Here is a 7,592-nt window from a genome sequence, read left to right as displayed (position 1 = left end):
TCCTAATAGAATGGTCATTCAATCTGAAAATCCAAATGGTTGCTGTCCAATTGAATTTTGTGTACAATTTACCATGAATATAATAATTCAAAAAACGTAATCCGAATAGAAAAGTGTCGAATCATCTTTCGTCTTGAAATTCAAAACACTTATCTTATGTTTCAAAGTTCTTTGGCTCCGAAATTCAAAATGGCTGCTGTCCAAAGGATATTTATGCTAAGCACAGGGAAAGAAATAATCCGAAAATGATATTTCTTTTTATTACAGTCCAAAAGTATCGGAAATTTGTAGTGCCGCTCCTGGCGACAGGTAGTGTATTTTTGGTGATAGTAACGTCTTTGAAAAATGCCAAGAACAGTGCTAACATTTAATAAACATGAAGTCAAATTGATGAATGAAAAAGATGGATGAAAATATAAATGTTATGAATCGATCACCAGTTAGCAAATGTTAACAATTTGGGAACGAGAGCAAGAAAATATGAATTAACGAACAAAATATATTTCTATCTACAATTGTACAGAAATATTAAATGGGGTTGTTTTACGATACACATAGATTCGAAAAAGTTGTCAAAAAACAAATATATAACAAATAAATGTAATCAAAGGCAAGAGAAGTTACTTTTCTACCGAACTGAATAATTTTTAGTGTTTTTTATTTAATGTAAAAATATTTACTCGGCTCGAAAAACATATAGTGTTTATCGATATATTTGAAAAATACAAATGGTGGCAGACTTTATGTTGAACAGGTTAAGTTTGGGAAAATGAGTTAAAATTAAAAAAAACTAAACAAAATACTGTTAGAAACCCACCGAATATATGCCAGCCTATGTCACAGTAACATATATTGAGTGAGTTTCTAACTGTATTTTGCATATTTTTTTAGTTTTAACACATTTTCTCAAACTTAACGCCATTTGTAGTTTTCAAATACATCGATAAACATTGTATGTTTTTCGAGCCGAATAAACATTTTACATTAAATAAAAAGACTAAAAAATTATCCAGTTAGGTAGAAAAAGTAATTTATCTTGCCTTTGATAACAGTTATTTGTTATATATTTGTTTTTTGACAACTTTTACGAATCTATGTGTATAGTAAAACACACTCTATTAAATGTATTTATATCAACAATTTTACAGAAATATAAAATATATGGCACTTTTACAGAATTGGGGCGAGATTTTGTATTCAATAAATGGAGTTTCCAGATAAAAAAAATAATGGTTTCAACTGATTTTTTGTCAATTCTAATAAGTTACAAATTATACAGTATGTCGCTTCCAAAGTATGCAGTCGAAATTACCTGAATATTACTGAATTATTAAACAAAACAATTTTAATCGTGTTAGCAGGTGAAAAATTGCCGCCATCTTGTTCAAATCAAAACGCAAAATTACTTCCTGTTGAACTATCCTGTGTCTTACAATCGTTTTCATCAAATTCCATTTTTAATTTTCTTTAATAAATAATTTTTTACCTTATCGATTTTCGTAATTTTTGGATCTAATCATCTTAAAAATACGAGGAATTTTATGTGAAATTCAGTATTACGATTTCTGAAATTTCGTCCCAATAGTGTAGAAGTGATGAATATATTTATATCAAAATTTTACAGAAATATTAAATTGAAAGTCCAAGGTTTGTAGAGAAGTTTTTAGAAGTTTTTTAATAGAATTAGACAAAAGCGCCAGAAAGTTCGTTTCAAAGGTCAAGTTGTGTGTGTGTGTGTGTGTGTGTGTGTGTGTGTGTGTGTGTGTGTGTGTGTGTGTGTGTGTTTAGGTGGTTGTGTTTACTGGAGATCAGTAGGCTAAAAGGAATTTCAGCGTGGCGCCTTTCAGTCTTTGTTGGTGTCAAAAGTTGAGACGGATGCGTCGCGTCACAGATGTCTATTGTGAAATTCCGTTCGCTAAGCCACAGTTTTTTTTTTATAGACTTGTTGAATTTCGCACACGATTGTTAGTTTTGGAGTTTGAAACGATTTTTATTGGTTGCAAAATATTTTCAGTTCATATATTTCAATGATAACTGGCTTGCTTTAGAAATGGTGAAGAGAACAATCTCAACTAAAGTGGATTTGCCTTTTATCATTCGTCCGAATCGCATCTCGATGTAAAAATCCAACCATAAAAGAAGTGAAAAGGAAAGAAGAAGGGATAGTAAGTCAAAGAACAAAGCAAGAAAGGGAGTAACTTATGTTCGTTTATCTGGTACATCATTTTCTAATCACAAAATTGATGATTGTTAAAAGTCGACAGATCGACTTTTTAAATATGTGTTTTTAAGCAAAAAAAATAAAAAAAATACTAACTTAATTGTAGTGTCCAAAATGGTAATATATAGAAAAAAAAGTACGAAAATTTATCGAGTTGTGTTTTTAGTAAAAAAAACAAAAAAAAAAAAAAACTATAGCTATAGTCTAAAACAATACGTCAGCCATTAAAGTGGGGAAAAGGGAGATAAGTCAGATTAGCAAAAAAGGGGGGATAAAGCAAAAAAAAAAAAAATTAAAACAGCAAAAACAATAAGTTATTCAAATTAAATAAAATTTATTTTCATAATATTAAAATTTTTTTAACGAACAGGTGAAATAGATAAAAGAGAAATTTGTTTTCCTTATTGAGTTAACATCAACAGCCATTAAAAACACTATATACAATTTGACGTTTTTGATATTAAAGATATCGCCAAAAAAATGTCAGAAATAGCGCCTTTTGGCAATTTCACAAGTCTTATCTCAATGCCACCCTTGTTAAGAAAAACAGTTAACCTAATTTCTTGGATGGGCGAAGTTATTTGTGGGTCACCCGAAATATAGGCCAGATATTGTGAGTTTCTTTGGCTAGGAAAAACAAAATGACTAATTTATTTATTTTTTACTTATACGAAATGGCTTTTGGGAAAATCCTTGATTATGCAAATGAAGCGAGAGGAGGAGGGACCCTCCCACGTGGGTGATGGTGAAAGGTAGATACCTAATGGATAGTGAAGACAATGGGACCCTCCTGTTGAGAGTGGTGGTCAGAGATACAGATTTGAGGAAGAAGAAAAAAATTTTCAGGGCTTAAGAATTAAAAAAAAAAAAAATGCCTGAGATTGGTTTACTGAGAATCGTGAAATGACATTCTGTGGATAAGGAGGCGGGTCAAGCCTATCCGATTCTTAATATAATTAAAAGCGAAAATAGTCTCAAGGACACACTGCCAGACCGCTGGGGGATTCACACCATTCGGAGAGAAAAAAAAAAAACAAACATAAAATCTCACTCGGACCCAAGCCTCTGAATCCACTCGTCGCCAGTACTCTTTTTTTTTTTATAGACTTGTTGAATTTCGCACACGATTGTTAGTTTTGGAGTTTGAAACGATTTTTATTGGTTGCAAAATATTTTCAGTTCATATATTTCAATGATAACTGGCTTGCTTTAGAAATCGTGTTAGTTACCTCTTGAATGTTCAGAGTTGTGTTACTTTCAGTGAATAATTATCCTGTTATTTTTATACAATAAACCCAGTTATCAACTTATTATTTTCTTCTTTTGGCTTGAAATGACTCCTACTTTCCAGTGACGTCGATTTGAGAGACCAGGGCTCAACAGATTGCACACCATCAAAAGCAACATGGAGAAGATGGTAGCATGCCCAACTGGATCCTCTCGTCGAAGAAACAGCCCAGTCCCAGCGACCAAACGAGACCCAAAGCGAATAAATTTGATGACATCACTCGCTGAACGTTGTTTGGGAGAAAGGGGTACATTCTAGCTTTTTTTTTTTTTTTAATAGGAGTTGCTAACTTCATGTCGGCTTACTATTTTCACGTAGATGTGTTACTTTGGGGGGGGGCGATTTCCATTGGTTGAAAATACTTTTTAGTTAACACGTTCACGTTCATGTCAAGACATATTAGCTTTAGGAAGAGAGGAAAATAGCGAAGCCAAGCGAAGAAAGGAAGAGGGTAACTTATTAGAGCCATTTGCGTTTTAGTGTTCGTTGGAATCGCTTGCTTCCACAGGCTTACTACAAGCCTATTAAAAAAATAATACTTAATATTTAGTGTATTGTCTTTTTAAAACCTAACACATAAGTACACGATAAATTTTTTGTGCCATTTTGTTTATGTCTTTTTTACGAGCAGCTTTTAATATTGGGATAAAACTGGATAAAGCCGTGGCTACCGTAATATGACGATGGTCACGATAAAGCACTCTAAATATTTACTCTTTTTTCCGTAAAATTTTGTATGGCAGCCATTTCGGGGTACCTTTAACAGAACTGTTGCTGAAGCATCAGTCGGGCCTCTGAAATCTGGTTAGAACCAAATATTGTTATCTTCAATTCTCTCGCCAGTGTAAACGAGTGCAATTCATTATTATTGTTGTCTCCTTGGTAACAGCTTGAGAAAGTCAAACATTCCTAGGGATGTTGAATAAACACTGTGCGCACGTTCAAAGAAATAAAAGAAAAGAAAGAAAGAAGTAAGTAAAAAAAGGAGATAAGAAAAATAATAAAAAGAAAAGAATAAACGAAATACAAAATAAAACAAAAATAGATAACAATAAAAATAAGAATAAACCAATAAAAAAATAATATTAAAAATAAAAAATAATAAAAATAAGTAGGTGATCAGCAGCAGCTGTAAAAAGAGCTTGCCTTGTCTTTCTCAGTCATTAACGAACCGAGGAATGCCTTTAGCTTGCAAACAATAACTTCATATACGTCCATTCAAGCTGCGCGTTTATAGCGGTTTTAATATTTATGTACGACAAATTAAGGCAGGAAAATGCACAAGACACAAATGCTCCTGCTGATTCTTTCTTTGTGTGATACTTAGGCACAACAAATTTAGGTACGACAAATTCAGGCACGACAAATTTAGCACAACAAAGTTAGGCACGACAGATTAAGGCCCAGAAAATTAAGGCATGAAAAATTATTCCTGCAGTTTGTCTTTATTAAAAATTTTTTTTTTTTTTTTTACTCATTATAATCCGTTGAAAATATATGTTTTTTTTTTCAGACTTAGGGAGAATATTTAAAACAGATAATCCGAGTCAAACATAAAAAGAAAAAAAAAAGTTTCCTTATAACATAGCACGTATGCGAATATGTAAATACATGAGAAGTGACATCACCAGTAGGGTGTGGGGAAAGGACTATAAAAAAGAGAAAGACAAAGATTTTGGGAGAGACGAGATAACGTTCGAGATCTCGTGAGATGCGTGGAGGACGTTCTAAATCACGTGGGTGACGTCACGGATATAACGACGAGGAAATAAATGTTGTTATACAGAACTAAAAAGCAAGTCGGAGTTATTTCCTATTCTTTGTTTTGGTTTCCTTTGCGACTGAAACTGCACACAACGTGTGTTGATCCGCGGACAACGTTACAAAGAAAAATATTGCATTTTTTATAGTAAGGGTTTATTTTAATACTAAATGTATATCATGCAAAATGGCAATAAAAAATAAATATATTAACAAATTATTTAATCCTCCCCCAAATGTAGACTCGTCAGTCTAAAAAAAAAATGACATAAGATTACTAGGTTGTTCGCATGGCGTGCTTAAATATCACAAATAGAGAATTAACAGAAGCAGTTGTACTATGTCGTACATTTGTCGTGCCTTGATGTTTCCTACATAATTAGTATAGTATCAAAATGTAATATCTGATTTGTTCGGCCCCAACAGGCTATCTTTACAAAAATTACTTCCTCCTTTGGAGAGTGAGTTATTGCGAATCGTCTGAGGCGCCTTTACTAAGGAATACCGACAGGGCTAATTATGGATATTTTGTACTCGTCCAGAGTTCCCTCTTTCTGGTGGTAGGGGAATGGAACCTGGATTCTAACAATAAACTGAACTTTGCTGACCTGTGAAAGGCAGATGAACAAACTACCTGGCCTTCTTCGTACCAGAAGCAGAGTGCCGTATCTGTTCTGTCGTCTTTTGTAGAAGAGCCTAACTACTATTAGAAAAATAAGTTTTGAATCCCCCACCCCCAAAAGGCCTGTCATGTACTGTGCGCACGCGCCATTAGCTTACTTTTGTGATTCCTGTCTTGAATTAAATTAGGATTTTAGACTGTACAAATTTCATCATAAACACCACTGTTAAACGCATCGCAGAACGGTAGATAGCTTGTCACGGTGTGCCAAATCATCACCCCAATTTTGTAAACAAAATACGTCGTCGGCAGAAACTTGATACTCCTCAAAATACGTCACAGGCGCTGTCGCTAAACCAACAAATGACTATTTTTTTTTGCAGAGTTTCTTATAGGACAAAAATGTCTGTAACGTTTATTGCGCGTATATTTGATTCTCCATCCAAAAAATAAAAGTCTGTTATTTTGCTCCGTTGCGAAAAAATGAGTTGCTATTTTTAGCACTTGTGGTCATGGCGTATTTCGAAGAGTGTGAGGTTTCTGTCGAAGGCGTATTTTGTTTTGAAAATAGGAGTAAACTGTTACACCACGACAGCTATCTGTGTAATTTTATGTGGAAGAAAAATAAAGGAAACGGTGCTTTTATGCTAATGTTCAATGTCATGAATGGATTCCCTTTAGAGCAAGTTCTACAATTTTTTGGACGATCGTGCAGACTAGTTAACAAGTAAAAAGAGGTGAAAAAAAATTCCCACCAAATAACTTTTATCAAGAAAATTTAAACATTTACCGATCTACGTAGCTTTTCAAATTCTAAACTTTGGCGCTTCTCCATTATGCGGGCGCCCGTCATGTTTTTTTTTTTTTTTTTTTTTTTTTTTTTTTTTTGCATTTCGCTAAACTGTCGTCAGGTGGCGCTTTTTGGAAAAAGTTTTGGTTCGGAAAATTATTTTTTTTCGGGGTCTAAACTTCCATTCAAAAAATGTTTCGGAAAAAAAAATAAATCAAACGTTGCTTTGATTCGGAAAAATGTTTCATTAAAATTATTTGTTCGAAAAAAAAAAAAAAAAATTTTTTATAAAAATCCAATGTTGTTTTCATTACAAAATTGTTCTTTTGCATTTGCTGTTTTCTTGTGTTTTATCGATCCTTGCTTTGATATGGTTGGTTCTTATCAAGTTATCTTGTGCTGCAGTTATTAGAGATTCAGTTTCTCGGTTTATATGTCCTTTTCACATCCATGTCCAGGTGTTTTTGTTATTCTTATCTTTTGTCATTCTTATGAATCTTCCGTAGAGTTGTTTCTCTTTTCTCGTTTTGTCATTTGTCTCTCTGTTTTCTGTTTTGTTGGTTTTCTCCGTATCTCTCGCTGCCATAATTATTCTTTCAGTGTTTTGCATTATGTATTTTTCTAGTTCTTTTTTGTGTCCTTCACACAGTCTTCTATACAGATCAGTCCTCTCCCGCCGTCTTTAGTTTTCACGTAGAGTTTGTCAATATCGTCCTTTGGATGTAGTGCATTATGCATGGTCATGAGTTTCCTGGTTTTCTGGTCGAGCTGTCTCAGTTCTTCTTTTGTTCATCCTATAAACGGTCCAGAGTATCTCACTAGTGACACTGCCCATGTACTTATACCTTTTATTAGGTTTCTGCTATATAATTTAGTTTCCAGGAGTTTTCTTGTTCTCCTGAGGTATTCC

Source organism: Euprymna scolopes, chromosome 18, assembly GCF_053919585.1.
Source record: "Euprymna scolopes isolate OS-2025 chromosome 18, ASM5391958v1, whole genome shotgun sequence".
Lineage (NCBI taxonomy): Eukaryota > Metazoa > Mollusca > Cephalopoda > Sepiida > Sepiolidae > Euprymna > Euprymna scolopes.
The sequence above is the reverse complement of the archived record's forward strand: the minus strand, read 5'-3'. Positions refer to the sequence as shown.